The 22,592-nt window shown below is 41.3% G+C and overlaps 1 protein-coding gene and 1 non-coding gene across 4 annotated transcripts in view; one reads left to right on the forward strand and one right to left on the reverse strand.

The window, feature by feature from the left end:
- Nucleotides 1-22,592, forward strand: part of RNF38 (ring finger protein 38) — a 138,165-nt gene that overhangs the window by 6,711 nt on the left and 108,862 nt on the right. The gene's annotated exons all lie outside the window — the stretch shown is intronic.
- Nucleotides 18,647-18,781, reverse strand: LOC123953601. The gene has a single exon (XR_006820896.1). It is a non-coding gene; the product is annotated as a U4 spliceosomal RNA (small nuclear RNA).

A 22,592-nucleotide genomic window follows, 5' to 3' on the forward strand; every position in this document is an offset into this window, starting at 1 on the left:
TAAATAGGACATTTTGTAGTGCTTTTGGAATGTTCCTTGTGTTGAAAGTTACCTGTCTGTATCCGTTCTGCTTTAGCACCTTTGGTTTTAGTTGTGAAGATGGTGCTTACTGATCTTCACTTGAAACCTGTTTTATTGTCATGGAGCTGGAAAGTGAGCAGTTTTGAAGACTAGGCTGAGGTGGGAGGCTAGGCTAAAAGTAAAAACAAGTATCCATTTTGTAATTGCTTTTGTAAGTAGGAGTTGAGACTCATAATTAAAAAAAGTATTTTTCATTTGGCTTTTAGGCTATCTTATTTAAAAATTGTTCTAATACCTGTATAGATTTTTGTTGCTGCCTCAGTACATATTTGAGCACCTACTGGGTGCCACAATCCCAGTACCAACCGCTGGTCCATGGGGCGATGCCTTCATTGTCCGAGACTTTTTCATTACCTGAGGTGCTGCTTCAGCTTGTGCTTTCTTTTCTCCCTTTTATTATGTCTCCTTCTCCCTGGTCTTTGGGCTTGGTGGGGGTACACCCATCTGTTGGGTGATCTCACCACATGTGAGGGGTGCAGAGGCCTCTCAGAACTTTTTGACTGGGTGCCCTTCGGTAACACCTCTCGAACAGTTTTGAGCTAGACTTGAGGGCCATCACAGCGGCCCCACTGCCTCTTCCTTCTCTGCTGCCTGTGTTGCCACCACCCACCCTTCTCTGTGGAGCCTGGAAGGCGCCCCCCCCCCACCCCCAATCATACAAAGAGTCTTTGTGCTCGGAGGATGTTCTAAAGGCGGGATCACTGCAATTATAATTCCCCAAGCACAACCAAGTAATGGGGGCAGGCAGGGTAAAGATGGTATCCAAGTTCTCGTTGGTAGGGAGAAGTCAGGCGGGGATTAAAAATCATCTGGAGACGGTACTGAAATGGATAATGGAGCGTTGTTGGTAATGCTGGTGGGAATGTGTTTAATTGAATGCATTTCAGATTTTTAAATTCTAATACTTGAAAGATACTTGAAGCTTTAAAAAGCAAAAGACAGCCTGAACTTTTTTTTAGTTTTTTTAATCTAAAATTATAACAAATTACTTTAGAAGAAGGTATGTAGAAATCGCAGTCTACTTTGCTTTATGTTTATGTTGCCAGAGTGACTGATTGCCCAAGAAAGCCAAATACGTATCTTACTTACTATCCAGGGGGTGCTCTTACTAATCCAGCTCTTTTTGTTTATTTCTAAAAGTAAGCTCTGATGGACATTTTTGGGAAGCTGATTTTCTCCTTCCACCGCAAGAGAAGAAAATCAGTGCGGGGAAATGTGCTTAATAAACTCTTATATCAACCATCCTATGTCATGATGTGGTTCCAAGCTCTGTTGGTAATCTCTTAGTGAAGACTTTTTTCTTACTGTGTCTTTTTCTTTTAAAGATTTTATTTATTTATTTGACACAGACACACACAGTGAACACAAGCAGGGAGAGCAGCAGAGGGAGAGAGAGAGAGGCAGGCTCTTTGTTGAGCATGGAGCCCGATGGTGGGGGGACTCCATCCTAGGACACTGCGATCATGATCTGAGCTGAAGGCAGACGCTTAACCGACTCAGCCACCCAGATTCCCTTACGATGTTAACTATTAGTATATTACTCTGATTAGTGTCTCAAACAGACTTTTTGTTTTTGTTTTTTTTTAAAAAGAAGTGCACCAGACAATTGACTACAGAGGTTATCTTTAGACTATAGGGTAATGGACTTCAGTTGTCTCCAGGTGAGGGGAGAAGATCCTTTTTGTTGTCATGATTAGCATTGACATCTGTGCTGAGGGAAGCAGCCAGGGACTGTGTGTTCTCTATGGAAAGCTATAGGTACTGTAAGCTGGCCCTTCATCTAATTACTTGTTGGAGTCAGGTCAAGAGTTGGACATTTATTTTTACTATTTAGTGTGATTTTTGTCCTGTTGGAGGAAATCTCCCTTTTTTTATTGACAGAAATGTGCAATGTGATGATTGATAAATGAATACATTTTGAAATGATGACCACAGTCAGGTTTATTAATACAACTATCACCTCATATTGTTACTTTTTTTTGTGTGTGAGAATGTTTTAGCTCTCTCTTAGCAAATCTCAAGAATATGAGAAAGTATTATTAACGTAGTCACCATGCTCTACATTAGATTCTCAGGACTTTTAATTGAAGGCTTGTGCCTTTGACCAGCATCTTCCCATTTCCCTACTTCCATTCGGTTCTCTTTCTGTGAGTTTGACTTTTTAAATTAAAAACTTTTTTTACTTTTTTTTTTTTTTTTAAAGATTCCTCGTATAATTGAGATAGTTTTGCATTTGTCTTTCTCTGGCTTAGTTCATTTAACATTATGTCCTCCAGACTCATCCATGTTGTTGCAAATGGCAGGATTTCCTTCTTTCTAAAGGCTGAATAATATTCTCTTGTACATATATACCAAATCTTCCTTCATCCATTCATTTGTTGGACAGTTAGGTCCCTGTCTTAGGTTTTGTGAGGAATGCTGCAAAGAACGTGGGAGTACAGATAGCTTGAAGAAATCTACCTTAAATTAACCTTCACGTAAGACTACTGGGTAGTCTATTACAAAGCTATTGCCGATTCGATCCTTAGAAAAGACTACTAATTTGACAGCTAAATTTTATGAGATTTAAAAATAAACAAGGATTGGGGCGCCTGGGTGGCTCAGTGGGTTAAAGCCTCTGCCTTCAACTCAGGTCATGGTCCTGGGGTCCTGGGATTGAGCCCCGCATTGGGCTCTCTGCGTCAGCGGGGAGCCTGCTTTCCGGTCTCTCTGCCTGCTGCTCTGCCTACTTGTGATCTACGTCAAATAAATAAATAAAATCTTAAAAACAAACAAACAAGAATCCATTTTATATGCTTTCAATGAAAAGTAAGGTTGATCTCTCCCTCCCCACCCACAGTGTTTTAGGCAAGTACCTTGTTCAGCAGTGACTTTATTTTAGCTTAATTATAAACTGTTACTTGGCTACTTCATTTACAATATTTATTTACTTCGGGCAGTAACCTCTGACTTCTTACTTCACTGCTCTCTAGTGGCCACTGAAAGTAATGATAAAATGTTTATTGAATGCCTATTGTATACCAGGCAGTGAGGATTTCAGATACAATTCAGATAGGAAACAGTTGTTCAGTGATAGATTCTGACTGTTTGTTAGCAGAAAAAAAATGCATTTTTGGGTATCCTAACCCTTAATAAAAGGGGAGAGAACATCAAAATTGCATTAATAATAGTGATATATAACCATGATAATTAATGTTGCTAAAGCACAGATCTAACCAGACCAAAAATATACATGGTTGCCTTCTAAGTAAAAGAAATAGTTTTTCATCTGGCATTCAAGACCAGTGTAGTTGGATCTTTATTATTTCAATCTCTACTATTTTTCCTCATGAATATTATTCTCCAGGGAAATAGGATGCCCTGTCGTCTATATGTGTATCACTTTTTGACTTATTTCTTTGATTTTTCAGCTTGGAATGCCTTCAGTTTTTCCAAATCCTACTTTTTTTTTTATATCTAGGTGGTTTTTTAACATCTAGGTGGTAGTTGTCATTTATTGTGTGCGAAGCTCTGTTCCGAGTGCTTTACCTGGATTAATTCATTTAATTTGCACTAGGGTCCTTTAAGGTTGATGCTATTATTATCCTTATTGTGCAGATGAAGAAACTGGAACACAGAGAGGTTAAATAACTTGCTAGAGATGATGCAGCTATTAAGAGTGTTATCTGGGATATGAACTCAAGCTGTCTAGTTCCAGAGTCTATATTTTTAGCCATCATGCTTTACTGGATCTCTCTCTCTCTCTCTCTTTTTTTTTTTTTTTTAAGCAAACTTAGCAGTTAGTTTTGGTAATAAGAGGTTAAATGTAAGCAAAGGTGATCACTGCTTTAGCCACTGAAAGAAATTTGCAGTCTTTAGTTTTTACCTTTGCTCCTGAGAAATATACTCTTTTTTTAAGTTCTGAATTATTGTATTAGGATTATTTAATTGATTTTTTAAAGTCATTCATTACTTTTTTACATAAGGAGTAGGAGTACCTGCATTGGGGTGGGTGGATCCACATTAGAATAGGCATATTTAAATCCCTTCTTAGAAAATCTCTTATGTTCTATGATCCTGAACATTAAGGTTTTAACTGAGTACTTGTTGGAGCACTTAAGCGGATAAAAAAAATTCTCAAGGGAAAATTTGGCCCTACTCAGAGGAACTTCTGAATCTCACCTTTTTGTGGGTATGGGTATCTTCCAACCAAATAGCACAAGAATGGATGTTAGACTTCTTTTTAGTCTTTTTTTTTAGCCTTCTTAATTTCCATAATAAATTGATTTGTCACAAGCTAAAGCATAAACATATCTATTCAGTAGCATAGAACATGAACATTTCAGGTATTAGTTGGAGATGCTAATGTGTTGGGTTGATGCTGTCTGAGACAATTGGATTATTTGAGGAAGATAATGTGGCCTTGTGGTTACCAAAGGAACTACTTCAAAATTGGTTAGAATGCTTGTTAAAAATTCTGTGTTTAGATGACCTAGAATTGGAACTTGAGATTAAGTAAATTTCCTTATAAACAGTTACAGGTTTCTCATATTGTTTGATTTATACTGTTTGATTATATTGTTTGATTTATATACTATTTAGGCTTAATAGGCGTTGGTGGGCCATCAGTTTAAAAAATACGCTGTGGGAAAATGAGATTCTAAGGTCAAAACCAGGTACAGTACTTAACAGACTTTTGGAACATGGCCTGTTTTTGAGTGGAGTACTGCCAACAGTCTTTCTCTCCTATTTCGCTTTTTTTTTTTTTTTTTAAGATTTTATTTATTTGACAGAGAGAAATCACAAGAGAGGCAGGCAGAGAGAGAGGAAGGGAAGCAGGCTCTCCGCTGAGCAGAGAGCCCGTTGTGGGACTCGATCCAGGACCCTGAGATCATGACCTGAGCCGAAGGCAGCGGCTTAACCCACTGAGCCACCCAGGCGCCCCTCCTATTTCGCTTTTGGATACCTAGAAAGGAAGACGGAATTCTTCACTTTTCAGATTACTAAGCGATATGGAATTAATTTATCAGAGGAAGATACTCGTTCTATTCAGACAGGATAAAGACTGGTTAATCCACATAGTAGAGGAATTTCCACTCATTTACTTGTTTGGGTTTCTTTAAGACCCTTAGTTTTAGAACAAATCAAGAGTTATGTTTGGGGGCTCTAATGGAAGACTTTATTGTTGACTATGTTTGCTGTATGTCAAGTATGAGTCATGAACTCTTGTGATTTAATTATCCAGTGTTTCTTTTTAAAAAAATGTGCATGTATTGTTGAAAACAAATTATTTCTATTTTATGATATTTTTGAGCCTTAAAAGCTACATTGTGTGCTAAAACAACAATAACAACAACAAAAAAAAAAACCCCAAAAAACCAACAAATGCAACAAGTCAAAAGATTTGCCTTCTTAAAATGAATTTGTGCACAATTCATGACGTTATTAATTTCTATGTTAAGGTCAAAATGAAAGTCAGAATTTGACTCTAGAATGTTTAGAGTCTGTACATACTTTGAATCTCTTAACTTTTGGTAGAACAAAATCTTCTAAAAAATGAACTCTGATTCAACTGACATAAGTGATTTTAATTTAACATGAACAGTTTCTTAGGGTGGGGATAGAAATCATACTATTTCGCCATGCCAAAATCTTTCTCTAGCACATTGGGTATGTGAATATGTTTCCTTTTGAAGTATAATTATTTGATAGAGTAGTTAACGTTATTTTTCCTGGTGCTATGTAGTTAAAATCCCAGGGCCCAAATTTATTTTAAAGTTTGATTAAAACTTTGTTTCTATGGAAGAAAAGTTACCAAATTGAAAAGGGGCTTCAAGGGACACCTGGGTGGCTCAGTTGGTTAAGCATCTGCTTTTGGCTCAGGTCATGGTCCCAGGGTCCTGGGATTGAGTCCTATGTGGTACTCCCTGCTCTGTGGGGAGCCTGCTTCTCCCTTTCCCTCTGCTGCTCTCCCTGTTTGTGCTCACTCTCTGGCTCTTTCTTTGGAATAAATAAATGAAATCTTAAACAAAAAGGGGCGCTTTCAACATTTTTTTTTAAAAAGATTTTATTTATTTATTTAACAGAAAGAGAGATCACAAGTAGGCAGAGCAGCAGGCAGAGAGAGGGGGAAGCAGGCTCCCTGCTGAGCAGAGAGCCCGATGTGGGGCTCGATCCCAGGACTCTGGGATCATGACCTGAGCCGAAGGCAGAGGCTTAACCCACTGAGCCACCCGGGCACCCCTCAAAATTTTTATTCCAAATTGAAAAGGGGCTTTAGAAATCTTGGAATGAAAATTGCTTTTAAGGAGGAAGAGGCAAGTCAAATTGGATATGGGCCCCACACAATTGTCTGTGCTACTTCCTGGGTCAGGAAAGCTGGGGGGGGGGGGGGAGGTGCTGTGTTGCAGGAGGGCAGGGCGTAAACCTGGTAGGAACTAGAAGTGAAACTGGAAGTACCTTTAAAAAATCAAACCAAAACAAAACAAAGACCACAGCAAAAACCCAGATTCTTGTATCAGATGGAGTCAGGCTGGATTGAGCAGTGAGACTGATTCTCAAGCACAAATTTATATGTAGTACCCCTTGGCAGATTTCCTGATTAAGTCAACATGTTTGCATTTGACTCAGGACAGACTTTAGACTCAATGGAGGAAAACGAGAGAAGAGCAAAGGGAGAGGCTGAGCAGGGGCTTTAAGGTGCAGGTTCTGGAAGAAAATTTAAAAAAGGGGGGGAGAGGAAGAAGAAAAGAAAGAAAAAAAAGAGAAAGATTTCTGGGCCTTTGAGAGAGACAGCAGGAAGTTAGAGGTGGAATTCTGGGGACATTTTCTGCTCCCCACAAGCTGTATGGAGGTGAAGGCTGTGGCTTGGAAGTGGTGGATAAGTAGATTTATGTTGGTAAAGGTATCTTTGTTGGAACAGAAAAGATGTATCACTGTGTTTTGTTTTAAAACAATAGAACTCACTACAATGTTAGCAATACAAAGGTAGCCAGTCTTACATAATTTTGTTACGGCCGAGGGTTAAAATTGAAATTCACTTATTTTAAAAGAAAAAAGAGAACTTACAGTTGACTTAACAGTTGATGGTTAGGAGCATTACATTTCCAGGGTGGTTTAATGGTAGTTATGTGCCATCTGTCACATACAAAAGTTGACAATGCTAACATGCTCTGGTTAACTAGGGCATGCACTGCTAATGTCTGTGTCCCCCCCCCCCCCCCCCCCCCCCCCCCGCAGGAGTGATAGGTTCAAATTCAGAGACATTAGACATTGTTCTTTCTGCTGGCCTCTGCCCTTCCCATCTCCAGAACCATTCATAGATGCTCTGTGTGGATGGATGTGTGTGTGTAGTATGGATTGCGATTGGGTTTATGGCTCTGAGGGAGTCCAGCATCTCTCACACTTTATTTATTTATTTATTTATTTTTAAATATTTTACTTATTTGACAGAGAGAGATCACAAGTAGGCAGAGAGGCAGGCAGAGAGAGTGAGAGGGAAGCAGGCTCCCTTCAGAGCAGAGAGCCCGACGTGGGACTCGATCCCAGGACCCCGAGATCATGACCTGAGCCGAAGGCAGCGGCTCAAACCACTGAGCCACCCAGGCTCCCCATCTCTCACACTTTAATGTATCACCTGGGAATCTTGCCAAAATGCAGTTGTCTAGCAGGGGCTCAGGTGATAGTGGAGTAGCTTGGAGTAGCCAGGAGGTGGAGTAGTGGCTCTCAAACGTAAGCCACAGGCATTTGAAGGGCTGGTTAAAAGAAAGACTACTTGGCCCCACCTTCTGAGCTTTTGATTCACCTCACTAGGGTGGGGCCTGATATTTTGCATTTTAAACAAATTTCTAGGCGATGCTAATGCAGCTGGGGAGAGTATATTTTGAGATCTCCTGAGGTAGAATATAATTAATATTGAGGGGAATCAAACCATCTGTCTTGGGTCCTCAACATTATTTTATAACTGAAAACGGTGAAGAAAAGTTTGCTAAGAGTAAATAATACTGTTCATGGTGAAATAGGTAATGAGAATGAACAAGTGCACTTGTGATTACCACCACCGGGTGTTGTAGGAAGTGTTGAACCACTGTATCATACCCTTGAAACAAATACTATACTGTATGTTAACTAACTGGAATTTAAATAAAATTTTAAAAAATGCTGTCCATGTTAGGCAGATAACACCTCATTAAATAATTCTGTGTTTTATTGTGAGTATATGTCTCTGTCTAGAAAATATCCCCAGTAGACCCAGCCAAACGGTGAGAAAGATGATTACTTCTGGAGAAGGATCCAGCATTATGGAGGATGGGATTTTAGCTTTCTTTATAAGGTTTTAATTTTTACTGAAGAGATTGTATTTCTATTTATGTAATTAATTTTATAAAAAGGGATAAGAAACTGGGCCAGATAGCTTCCCATTTACTTCTCCAGATCTGTCCTCCACCCTGTTCCACCTGGCTCTCTGCCCCAGGGAAAGAGCTCCCAGATCCTCTGGCTTCTTACTGGGTTCAGCCTTAGGAGATTTGAAGGGAAGGAGAATGAAGTCAGAATATTTATCCCTTCTGTTCGTTTGGTAGCCTACATTTTATTACCTGGGTTTTAAGAATCACTGTCTCCTGTCTTTTTGGGGGCCAGAGCAACAATTGTCCTTGTTGCTCTTCTACCCTCTCTGATTTTTGTAGGCCTCACCTAATTTAATAATTACTCCTTTTACAAACAGACCCCTTTCAGTTTATTCTAATTTGAGTTTGTCATCTCTTTTCACTGTTGGAAGCCTGAGTGATGGACCCTCTAGTCCTATTCCTCTCTTTACTGTATTTTCCTGTTTATTTAACACCCACCCCAGCCTATCCTCTCCACTATATTCCCAGGGGTAGTGACAGTACTATTTTGGTAGGTGTAACCTTTCAGATAATTTCTGTATATAGCGTGGCTCTAAAATACATATACACATTTAATATATGAGGAATCATACTGCATTTCCTATTGAATAAATTCTTTTTTCATACTACATTATGACCATCTTTTTTTTTTTTTTGAGATTTATTTATTTCAGAGGCAGCACCAGGGGGAGGGGCAGAGGAAGAGGGAGAATCTCGAGCTGAGCTTGGAACCCTGAGATCATGACCTGAGCTGAAATCAAGAGTTGGATGCTTAACCGACTGAGCCACCCAGACACTCCACATTGTGACCGTCTTTCTATATCAGTATGATCTACCTCATTCTTAATAGCTGTACACCATTCCATTGTATTTGGTATGCACAAAACACAATTTAAATAGTTCCTTATATATTTAACATGATAGTTTATTTATTAATTATTATTATTTTAACCCACTGAGCCACCCAGGTGCCCCTGAATGGAAATACTTCTTGAGGAATCTACAGGAGATGGGCCACAGGATGATATTAATGTGAATTTTCCAAGGCCTAGGGGCCAGTATTCAGTTTCATGGGCCCATAAACTGGGCTTTTCCTGCATGTCTACAGGTGATCAGACTCACACTGTCTCTATAGCAGAAGATCTGTATCCAAACTGAGAGTACCAATTTATAATGTGAGATTTCTAGTGACTTAAATACAACAAAATAAATGAGTGTCTGCTTTGTACCAGTCCTACTTACTATTGGGTATGCAGTAGTGAACATAAACAGATAAAACCTCTGCTCTTTTTTTAAATTAATTATTTTTATCAACATACAATGTATTATTTGCCCCAGGGGTACAGGTCTGTGATTCATCAGGCTTAACACACTTCACAGCACTCACCATTTCCATATAAAACCTCTGCTTTTATGGAGGTTATAGTCTTGTGATGTGAGACAGACTGTAATAAATACATAACATATCATAAAGATGGTTAAGTACTGAGAAGATAGAGTAGGGCGAGGAAAGATAAGCAAAGTGTGAAAGAAGTGGGTGCTATGTAAATCTGTTTGCCAAAGAAGACCTCTTCGGTACAGTGATACCAGCTGAGACGTAAAGGAAGTGAGGAGTCATACTCTGCGAGGGCAGAAGCCCTGAGGCAGGAGGAGCCCTCCGGCTCCCTCTCTTCAGGGAGCCAGAGAGGAGGAGCAGAGTGGCAGGAAGTGGGATGGTTACCTTCACCATTATACAGACTTTTGTTCTGAGATAGATTACTGAGCAGATGAGTGATGATACGATGTAACTTCCTTTTTAGCTGCTGAGCTGAGAATGGGCTGTAGGTGAGGGGAAGGGTTGGAGTAGGAAAAGTGGTTAGGAGGCAGTTTTGGTAGAGCAGAAGATGAAGTGATTCACTGGCTTCTTGGTTATAGCTGGGATATGTGGGCTAAGTCAGAAAACAGGCTGCTTGCTGTGGAGTTCGTCACCTGTCAGCCCTCGTCAGCTTGACCCTTTCTTCCTTAAACTGCTCTTGCCAAAATCATCAGTGATGGTGAGTTGCAAGCCAGTGGACACTTAGGCTACATCTCACTGCGCATCAGACCAGAATACTCCATAAAATTGACTCTTTTTTAAAAAAAAATATTTTATTTATTTATTTGACAGACAGAGATCACAAGTAGGCAGAGAGGCAGGCCGAAAGAGAGGAAGGGAAGCAAGCTCCCTGCCGAGCAGAGACCCTGACATGGGGCTTAATCCCAGGACTGGGTTTATGACCTGAGTCGAAGGCAGAGGCTTTAATCCACTGAGCCACCCAAGTGGCTCCCCCCCTTAAAAGATTTTATTTATTTGAGAGGGCAAGATAGAAAAGGGAAAGGTGGGCAGAGGGAGAAGCAGACTCCCCACTGAGCAGGGAGCTAGACCCAGGGCTCAGTTCCAAGACCCCAGGATCATGACCTGAGCTGAAGGCGGGTGCTTAACTGACTGAGCCACCCAGATGTCCATATAGAATTGATTCTTGAATCCCCATGTCTTGGCTTCTGTAACCTTGCACTGTTGATTTTCTTCTCATCTTTATGTATATATTTTTTGTTAGCTCCTTACCCCAGTGACTATAGGAGTGAGTTGTGCACGGCTTGGCCTTATACCCTTGTTTTATTTCTGTGTTCTCTTTCTTGATATTATTTGTTTCCAAGATTTTTTTTTTTTTTTAATTTTATTTATTTGACAGAGAGAAATCACAACTAGGCAGAGAGGCAGGCAGAGAGAGAGGAGGAAGCAGGCTCCCTGCGGAGCAGAGAGCCTCATGCGGGGCTCGATCCCAGGACCCTGGGATCATGACCTGAGCCGAAGGCAGAGGCTTTTACCCACTGAGCCACCCAGGCGCCCCTGTTCCCAAGATTTAAATATCATTTTTATGCTGATAATTCCCAGATTTACATTTTATAGGGAACTCATATTTTATATATCAATAACTAAAATTATTACCCCCCAAACTAGGGGGACCTGCCTTTCCACCCCCACAGCTCCCCCCCATGCTGCTCCTTTTAAAAATTTTAAATTCATTTAATTAACATATACTGTATTATTGGTTTTAGATGTAGAGTTCAATGATTCATCACTCTTATATAATACCCAGTGCGAATTACATCACCTGCCCTCCTTAATGTCCATCATCCAGTTACCCCTTCCTCCAACCCCCACACCCCCCACCCAGCAACCCTTGGTTTATTTCCTATGTGGTTTTTTTTTTAAGATTTTATTTTTATTTGAAAGAGAAAGACAAGCAGGGGAAGTGGCAGGCAGAGGGAGAGGGAGAGGCAGGCTTCCTGTTGATCAGGGAGCCAGACATGGGGCTTGATCCCAGGACCTTGGGATCATGACCTGAGCTAAAGGCAGTGGCTTAACTGACTGTGGCACCCAGGCTCCTCTGTGGTTTAGTTTTTAAAAATTTTGTTTATTTGAGAGAGAGAAAGAAAGACAGCAGAGTGAGAGAGAGAGCGCATGAGTTGAGTAAAGGGCAGAGGGAGAGGGAGAAGCAGACTCCCTGTGGAGCAGGGAACCTGATGTAGGGCTTCATCTCAGGACCCTGAGATCATGACCCGAGCTGAAGGCACATGCATAACTGACTGAACCACCCAGGCGCCTCTTGTTTCCTGTGATTGAGTCTCTTATGGTTTGTTTTTGATTTCGTCTTGTTTTATTTTTTCCTCCCTTCACTTAGGAGGGCAGTGATTTTATTTTGTTTCTTAAATTCCACATGAATGATATCATACGATAATTGTCTTTCTCTGACTGACTTATTTTGCTTAGCATAATACCCACTAGTTCCATCCACGTTGTTGCAAGTGGTAAGATTTCATTTTTTTTTTGATGGTTGAGTAGTAGTCCATTGAAGTATCCTGCTGAAGGCAGAGGCTTAACCCACTGAGCTACCCAGGCACTCCCTTTTGTGTCTTCATAATTTTTAGACAGCTTCTAAAATTTCAGTACATCTATGCTTCTCTACTTTCTTTACTTACATTACATATTTTGAGAATGATTTTCAAAAATGTTTTATGTAATTATGTAGTGAGACTTGCAAGTTATTTAACTATTTTATTTATTTATTTTTAAATATTTATTATTATTTTTAAAGATTTTATTTATTTATTTGACAGAGTGAGATCACAAGTAGGCAGAGAGGCAAGCAGAGAGAGGAGAAGGAGGCTCCCTGCTGAGCAGAGATCCGGATACAGGGCTCTGTCCCGGGACCCTGAGATCATGACCTGAGCCCAAGGCAGAGGTCTAAACCACTGAGCCACCCAGGTGCCCCTAAAGATTCATTATTATTATTATTATTATTTTAAAGATTTTATTATTTTATTATTTGACAGATCATAAGCAGGCAGAGAGGCAGGCAGAGAGAGAAGGGGAAGCTTGCTCCCTGCTGAGCAGTCATCTGTTAATGGACATCTGGGCTTTTTGAATAGTTGGGCTATTGTGGACATTGCTGTTGTAAACATTGGGGTGCAGGTGCCCATTTGAATCACTACATTTGTAGGGCGCTTGGGTGGCTCAGTCGTTAAGCATCTGCTTTCGGCTCAGGTCATGATCTCAGGGTCCTAGGATCAAGCCCTGTATCGGGCTCCCTGCTCAGCGGGGAGCTTGCTTCTTTCTCTCCTCCTTATTTCTGCTCCCTCTCACTATCTGTATCTCTCGCAAATAAAATCTTAAAAAAAAGATTTAAAAAATTACTACATTTGTATCTTTGGAGGTAAAGCACAATCACTGGGTCATAGGATAGTTCTGTTTTCAACTTTCTGTGGAACCTCCATCTCTCTCTTTCAAATAAAGAAATAAAATTTATATATTTTTTAAGATTTTATTTATTTATTTGACAGACAGAGATCACAAGTAGGTAGAGAGACAGGCAGAGAGAGAGAGAGAGGAGGAAGCAGGCTCCCTGCTGAGCAGAGAGCCTGATTCGGGTCCTGGGATCATGACCTGAGGCGAAGGCAGAGGCTTTAAACCCACTGAGCCACCCAGGTGCCCCAAATACATAAAATATTTTTTAAAAAGTAGATCATAGGAGCCTGGGTGGCTCAGTCAGTTAAGCCACTGCCTTCAGTTCAGGTCATGATCCCATAATCCTGGGATTAAGCCCCATGCTGGGCTCCCTGCTCAGAGAGGAGCCTGCTTCTCCCTTCCTCTCTCTCTCTCTCTCTCTCTCTTTCTGCCTGCCACTCCCCCTGCTTGTGCTCTCTCTTTACCCTTTCTCCACATCCTTACCACTGTCTGTCATTTCCTGACTTGTTAATTTTATCCATTCTGACTGGTGTGAAGTGATACCTCATTGTGGTTTTGATTTGTATTTTCCTGATGCCAAGTGATGGGGAACATTTTTTCATGTGTCTGTTGGCCATTTGGATGCCTTTAGAGAAAGGTCTGTTCATGTCTTCTGCTGCCCATTTCTTTTTTTTTTCTTTCTTTCTTTTTTTTTTTTTTTAAAGATTCTGTTTATTTATTTGACAGACAGAGATCACAAGCAGGCAGAGAGGCAGGCAGAGAGAGGAGGAAGCAGGCTCCCCGCCAAGCAGAGAGCCCGATGTGGGGTTCGATCCCAGGACCCCGGGATCACGACCTGAGCCGAAGGTAGAGGCCCCAACCCACTGAGCCACCCAGGTGCCCCATGCTCCCTATTTCTTGATTGCATTATTTGTTCTTTGGGTGTTGGGTTTGGTGAATTGTTCTTCTCCTTCTTCTTTTTTAAGATTTTATTTATTTATTTGACACAGAGAGGAGGAGGGAACACAAGCAGGGGCAGAGCTAGAGGGAGAAGCAGGTTCCCCGCAGAGGAAAGAGCCTGATGTGGGGGCTTGATCATAGGACCCTGGGATCATGACCTTAGTGGAAGGCAGATGCTTAATGACTGAGCCATACAGGTGCCCCTGATAAGGTCTTTATAGATTTTGGATACTAGCCCTTTATCTGATAATGTTATTTGCAAATATCTTCTCCCATTCTCTCCATTGTCTTTGGTTTTGTTGAGTGTTTCTTTTGCTGTGCAAAAGGAAGTCCCAGTAGTTCATTTTTGCCCTTGCTTCCCTTGCCTTTGATGATGTGTCTAGGAAGAAATTCAAAGAGGTTGCTGTGTATGTTCTCCAGGATTTTGATGGATTCCTGTCTCACATTTAGGTCTTTCATGCATTTTGAGTCTGTTTTGTGTGTAAGATGGTGTAAGCAAATAGTCCATTCTTCTGCATGTGGCTGTCCGGTTTTCCCAACACCATTTATTGAAGAGACTGTCTTTTTTCCATTGGACATTCTTTCCTGCTTATTGAAGATTAGTTGACTGTAGAGTTGAGGGTCCTTTCTGGGTTCTCTATTCTGTTGCATTGATCTATGTGTCTGTTTTTATGCCAGTACCATACTGGCTTGATGATTACAGCTTTGTGATAGAGCTTGAAGTCTGGAATTGTGATGCCGCCAGCTTTGGTTTTCTTTTTCAACATTCTTTTGGCTATTTGTGGTCTTTTCTGGTTCCATACAAAATTTAGGATTATGTGAATTGGGAAGAAAGTTGATGGTATTTTTTTTTTTTTTTTTTTTTTTTTTTTTTTTTAAGATTTTTTTTTCATTTATTTATTTGACAGAGAGAGACCACAAGTAGACAGAGAGGCAGGCAGAGAGAGAGAGAGAGGGAAGCAGGCTCGCCGCCGAGCAGAGAGCCCGATGTGGGACTCGATCCCAGGACCCTGAGATCATGACCTGAGCCGAAGGCAGCGGCTTAGGGATTGCATTGAATATATAGATCGCTCTAGGTATCATAGAAATTTTAAAATATTTGTTCTTCCAACCCATGAGCATGGAACATATTTTCATTTCTGTCTTCCTTAATTTCTTTCATGAGTGTTCTGTAGTTTTCTGAGTACAGATCCTTTGCCTCTTTGGCTAGGTTTATTCCTAGGTATTTTATGGTTTTGGGTGTAATTGTGGGATCGACTCCTTAATTTCTCTTTCTTCTGTCTCATTGTTAGTGTATAGAAATGCAACTAATTTCTGCACATTGATTTTATATCCTGCCACTTGGCTGAATTCCTGTATGAGTTCTAGCAATTTTCATGCCACAGTTTTTTCCATCAATAATGGCTCCATCAGTTGCTTAAACTGGGAACCTAGGAGTTATTTTTGGCCCTTTGTTTTACTCTCATGCCCCTCCCCCACATCCTTCACCAAATCATTTTCACCTTGATCAAAAATGTATCTTGTATCCTTTCATTCCCCCCCCCCTTTCATTTCTTTACATCAAAACCATCTTGTCTCTGTCCCAGAACTACTGTTTAGAGTGTTTTAGTTGGTCCTCCCCCTTCTCTGGTTTCCCTCCCATTTTCTCTGGATGACAACCACAGAGCTTTTAAAACAATGGGTTATATAGCTACTTAAAACCATTCCTTGGCCTCTGCTGGATTTGAACTTACCCAGAGTTTCCTTTCTTTTAAAAGTTGTTTTCTGTATATAGACTACTCTCTGCCCTTTGCTCAGCTTCTACTCATGTGTTAGCTCTCAGCTTTCCTCTGAGGTTTTTCTTGACCACCTTGTCTGAAAGAAGGTTCAGCCTCTCTCTTCTCGCATTGCACACTGTTTTCTTTTCCTCTTGTTACACTTTGTAATTATTTACTCATGGGTTTACATATGTGGCCTCAGGCACCTGTCCCTCTGGGTCTGGCAAGATAGTTGAGTTTGTCCTTTAGCAGAAGAGTTTGGTCTTGATTGTAACGGATACCGAAAAAGGTGAATTCAGAAGAGGCTGCAAATAATTTTATACTTTATCTTGGGTCAGTTCCCAGAAGCCCGTTCTCTTCTGATGTTCCTTCTTCCTTGCTTTTCTTTATCCCTTCCCTTTCTATTCTGATAACCTTCTTTTTGCCCAAGACAGGGAAAGTCTTTGACAGCTTTGTTGAAGCCTAAGTTGATTTGTTCCTGGCCCTATCCCATAAGGTAGTTTTGGATCATCATATTCTTCAGAACTGAACATTTATAGGAGAGACCAGACCTCTCTTAAGTGGTCATCTTTCCTAATAAACTTTTTTTTTTTTTAAGAATTTATTTATTTATTTGCAAGAGTGAGAGAGCACAAGCCGGGGGAGCAACAGAGGGAGAGGGAGAAGCAGCCTCCCCACTGAGCAAGGAGCCCAACTCGGGACTTGATCCCAGGACTCTGGGATCATGACCTGAGCCAGAGGTAGACGCTTAACTGGCTGAGCCACCCAGGCATCCCTCTCCTAATAAACTGTGATGTGTCATCCTGATGTACCTCTTTGTGACCAGGAATTTGGTATTCAGAGAAATCGAGGGAATGAAAGGGACTAGGGTTCCCCTGTCCTGCTCCTCCCTGATCCACTTTAAGTTTTCTTCCCTGCTAGAGTGCAAGCAGCATGAGCAGATAAATCTGTCTCCGATGTTCACCATCGTGATATACCCAGTGCTTCTGTAGTGCCTGGCACTTAGTAGCTGCTCACTATATATGCACAGAATGGAAGTGGAACAAAAGCAAATTCTCATCTTGTGAGAATTTCACCTAAGTGATGGGAATTGATGAAAAATCTCTAGCTATCAGCAATACATGCCTGTAGTATCCAGAATATTTATGTGCTCCCCTTGCTCCCTGAGACTGTCTCTCTTCTGGGTAGAGCTAGACATGACCAGAGTTTGGTCTCAGAACCTGTTTCTTAATGCTGATTGCCACCTTTAGGTGGCCCTTTGTTTCTTTGTATGTGCACAGATCACTGATGAAGCTGGTTGCTTCTCTCTGTTGTTAAGTCTTCTTGGGCCTAGTAAAAACCTGTTTCCTACCACTTTTAGATTTGTTTCACTTTCCTAATCAACCCTTGTTGTGGTGGTGGTGGGGGATGGGGTGTTTTGGGGCAGGTACACTTGGACATACACACACTTTGTTGTTACTGCATTTAGTCCATAATGTATGTGTGTATAATAGTTCTATTGAACCAGTGTAGGTAAAAAGTTTTTTTTTGTTTTTTTTTTTGTTCTTTGTTCTCTGAGTTTCCTGTATGCTTGCTTAAATTTTGGATTAATTTTAGTTTCTTTCTTTTTTTTTTTTTTAAAGATTTTATTTATTTATTTGACCAGAGAGAAATCACAAGAGAGGCAGGCAGAGAGAGAGGAAGGGAAGCAGGCTCTCCGCTGAGCAGAGAGCCCGATGTGGGACTCGATCCCAGGACCCTGAGATCATGACCTGAGCCGAAGGCAGCGGCTTAACCCACTGAGCCACCCAGGCGCCCCTAGTTTCTTTTTTATAATGGTCACTTTCGCTAGAGAAGTAGGCCATCAGTTTTGCAAACTGAGAGCAGTCTGTTTATATAATACTTTACACTACCTTCTTTGCTAGACATCCACATGGAGTTCTGAGGAAGGTGTGTGGATAATTAACTCTGTGTGCTTTTATCAAAAAATTATGCTGTGCCTGTAAATGGGATACTTGGAATTTCTAGTACATTTATTGGTCATTACTGTTTTTAATCCTCAGCAATGCCTTTTAGGCAGTTGACCATCATCTTAAGAAACATAAGAAAAAAGTTTTTAATTACATTTTCATTTGTATTTTTATTTTTTTAAAAAAGATTTTATTCATTTATTTGACAGACAGAGATCACAAGTAGGCAGAGGGGCAGGCAGAGAGAGAGGGGGAAGCAGGCTCCCTGTTGAGCAGAGAGCCCAGTGCGGGGCTCGATCCCAGGACCTCGAGACTATGACCTGAGCTGAAGGCAGAGGCTTTGACCCACTGAGCCACCCAGGCGCCCTTTTAATTACATTTTTAATTTAATTACATTAGTCATCTCTAATTGGAGGCACTGATTTTGGCCTTGAGTACAGTTTTCAGATATTAAGAGACATGGTTTTGGTGAAGGGATTTAAGTCTCTGCCTTTTAAGTTAAAAATTTTTTTTGCATTAAGTTAAAAAAATTTTCCCCTGGGGCGCCTGGGTGGCTCAGCGGGTTAAAGCCTCTGCCTTCAGCTCAGGTCATGATCCTGGGGTCTTGGGATCGAGCCCCACATCGGGCTCTCTGCCTAGCTGGGAGCCTGCTTCCTCCTCTCTTTCTCTCTGCCTGCCTCTCTGCCTACTTGTAATCTCTATCTGTCAAATAAATAAATCTTTAAAAAAAAAAAAATTTCCCCCTAAAGTTTTAGATGGCAATATCCTAAAAATACATAGGTATAAAATAGCATTTGTGCTGCTGTTACCAATTATCATGGAGAATCTTGTGTTCAAAGATTTTCTTTTTTGTTTGTTTTCAATTAGCAATAATCGCACCTCGGATAAACCTCATTGGCTACGATACTGCCACTGCGCAAAGCTTTTGTTTGTTTTTTTAAGATTTTATTTATTTGTCAGAGAGAGAGGTTGAGCAAGAACATAAATATGCAGAGCAGTAGGCAGAGGGAGAAGGAGAAGCGGGCTCCACTGAGCAGAGAACCGGATGTGGGACTTGATCCCAGGCCCTTGGGATCACGACCTGAGCCAAAGGCAGACACTTAACTCAGAGCCACAGAGGCATCCTGTGTTCAGAAATTTCCCAAGTAATCCTTCATTTTCTTCTGGAAGAACACTGCAATTAGCTAAAAACTCATTCTTTTTTTTTTTTTAAAGATTTTACTCATTTATTTGACAGACAGAAATCCCAAGTACGCAGAGAAACAGGCAGAGAGAGAGAGGAGGAAGCAGGCTCCCTGCTGAGCAGAGAGCCCGATGTGGGGCTCGATCCCAGGACCCTGGGATCATGACCTGAGCTGAAGGCAGAGGCTTTAACCTGCTGAGCCACCCAGGCGCCCTAAAATCTCATTCTTAGCTTTGTACATGGTGATAGAAGATAAATATGAAGATAAAGTTTTTCAAGTTCACAAACCTCTGAAGTGAACAACTAATAGTATTTAGTGGTGGTGGAAGGAAAGAAATATTTCTGTGTAAGTAGCATATAGTGTTTAGAGTTAATATTTTATGTGGTCTGTATGTGATAGAGTATGGAGTAAGTTCTGTTTCTCTCTCTTGCTCTCTTTCCTGCAGCCAGGCTATTAAATATAAAGGAATTCTTCAGTCTCTGAAAATACTAAGGAGATTTGTAATCGAAGCTTATGAAGCCATGATAATGGATTTATTCTCAAAATATTAAATACTCAAGAAAATGAGGGCAATACTTTATTCCTGATTTTGACAGAGGTTTTCTTTTTTTTTTTTAATTAATTTATTTATTTGACAGACAAATCACAAGGAGGCAGATAGGCAGGCAAAGAGAGAGGGGGGGAAATCACGCTCCCTGCTGAGCAGAGAGCCCGATGCGGGGCTCGATCTCAGGACCCTGAGATCATGACCTGAGCCGAAGGCAGAGGCATCAACCCACCGAGCCACCCAGGTGCCCCCGACAGAGGTTTTCTTTTTGGACAAATTAAACAAGTTAATACTTTAATGTAGATTAGTAAATTTAACCTAAGAATAACTTCAAGAATAAATACCTATCAGAACAGAATGGCTAGGGGGCGCCTGGGTGGCTCAGTGGGTTAAAGCCTCTGCCTTTCGCTCAGGTCATGATCCCAGGGTCCTGGGGTCGAGCCCCGCATCGGGCTCTCTGCTTGGCGGGGAGCCTGCTTCCTCCTCTCTCTCTCTCTGCCTACCTCTCTCCCTACTTGTGATCTCTATCTGTCAAAAAAATAAAAAATTAAAAAAAAAGAACAGAATGGCTAGTGTGAAAAAGAGAAGAAGTAGCAAGTGTTGGTAAGGATGTAAAAGAAAGGGAAGACGCCTGGGTGGCTCAGTCAGTTCAACATCTTAGGATCCCATGGTCCTGGGATGGAGTCCCGCATCAGGCTCCCTGCTCAGCGGGGAGTCTGCTTCTCTCTCTCTCCCTGCTGCTCCCCCTGTTTGTGCTCTCTTGTGCTCTCTCTCTGGCAGTAAATAAATAAAATCTTAAAAAAGGGATGTAGAATAAAGGGAACCCTTATGCACTGTTTGTGGGAAGGTAGATTGATGCAGCCACTGTGGAAGACAATGAATGATCCTCAAAAAATTAAAAATAGAATTACGATATGGTCCTGTAATACCCAGTAACTACTGGGTATTACCCCCAAAATGTGAAAATATTAATTTGAAATGATGTAGGTACCCCTGTGTTTATTGCAGCATTATTTCTAGTAGCCAAAATACAGAAAGAAACCTGTGTCCATCCATAGCTAGATGGACTAAGAAGATGTAATATACATACAGTAGAATATACTCAGCTGCAAAAAAAGAATTTTATCTTGCCATTTGCAACAACATGGATGGACGTAGTGGGTATTATGCTAAGTGAAATAAGTGGCACAGAGGAAGGCAAATACCATGTGACTTCACTTGGCATGTGGAGTCTAAAAAACAAAAACAGAGACTTTTTTTTTTTTTAAAGATTTTATTTATTTATTTGACAGAGAGAGATCACAAGTAGATAGAGAGGCAGGCAGAGAAAGAGAGAGAGGGAAGCAGGATCCCTGCTGAGCAGAGAGCCCGATGCGGGACTCGATCCCAGGACCCTGAGATCATGACCTCAGCCGAAGGCAGCGGCTTAACCCACTGAGCCACCCAGGCGCCCCGAGACTTTTTTTTTTAAGAGTTTATTTATTTGGGGCACCTGGGTGGCTCAGTGGTTTAAGCTGCTGCCTTCGGCTCAGGTCATGATCTCAGGGTCCTGGATCGAGTCCCGCGTCCGGCTCTCTGCTCTGCGGGGAGCCTGCTTCCCTCTCACTCTCTCTGCCTGCCTCTTTGCCTACTTGTGATCTCTCTCTGTCAAATAAATAAATAAAATCTTAAAAAAAAAAAGTTTATTTATTTATTTGGCAGAGTGGGAACACAAGCAGGGGGAGTGGGAGAGGGAGAAGTAGGCCTCTCTCTGAGCAGGGATCCCCATGTGGAGGTCAGTCCCAGGATCCCGGGATCATGACCTGAGCTGAAGGCAGATGCTTAACGACGGAGCCACCCAGGTGCCCCTAAACAAACTAAAAAAAAAAAAAAAAAATCGCATTTATTTATTTGAGAGAAAGAGTGCATGCATGCATGCATGCATGTGTTAAGTGAGCCAGGAGAGGGGTAGAGAGAAAGTAGCCCAAGCAGATTCCTGGCTGAGTGCAGAGCCCCCACGTGAGGCTCGATCCTGTGCCCCCAACAGAAATCAAGAGTCAGAAACCCAACCAACTAAGCCACCCAGACACCCCCTAAACAGACTCTTAAATATAGAGAGCAAACTGGTGGTTGCTAGAGGGGAGAAGCGGGGAAGGGGCAAAATAGGTGAAGGAGATTAAGAGGTACAAACTTCCAGTTATAAGATAACTAAGTTGAAAAGTACAGCATAGGCAATATAGTCAATAATGGGATAAAGTTGTGTGGTGACAGTAACTATACTTACTGTGGTGAGTGTTAGGTAATGCATAGAATTGTCAAATCACTGCGTTATACACCTGAAACTAAACATTGTTTGTCAACTGTACTTCAATAATAATAAAAAATTCGCCGAACTTAAAGTAATTTCAGGGAGAGTTGGATCATGGATGCTGGAAGATCCTTTACCTTAGGGACTTCCCTCTCACATTGTCACCCCTTCCCCCATCTCTTCATTGTGTGGCCATGGAGGGCAATCTGGCTTTCTTATAAAATATCTTTTTTTTTAAAGACTTAATATTTAGTGGCTCCTGGGTGGCTCAGTTCTTTAAGCAGCCAACTCTTGATTTCAGCTTAGGTCATGATCTCAGGGTCCTGGGATTGAGTCCCGTGTCAGGCTCCCTGCTCAGTGGGGATTCTGGTTGTCTCCCTTTCCCTTTGTCCCTCCCCCTCGTGCTCTCTTTCTCAGTTTCTCTCAAATAAATAAATAAAATCCTTACAAAAAAAACAACTTTTTTTTTTTTTTTAAGGATTTTATTTATTTATTTGACAGACAGAGATTACAAGTAGGCAGAGAGGCAGGCAGAGAGAGAGGAGGAAGCAGGCTCTCCACAGAGCAGAGAGCCGGATGCGGGGCTCGATCCCAGGACCCTGGGATCATGACCTGAGCTGAAGGCAGAGGCTTTAACCCACTGAGCCACCCAGGCGCTCCAAAAGATTTTATTTTTAAGTAATCTCTACATCCAACGTAGGGCTCTAACCTATAACC

This window comes from Meles meles, chromosome 11 (assembly GCF_922984935.1).
Source record: "Meles meles chromosome 11, mMelMel3.1 paternal haplotype, whole genome shotgun sequence".
Lineage (NCBI taxonomy): Eukaryota > Metazoa > Chordata > Mammalia > Carnivora > Mustelidae > Meles > Meles meles.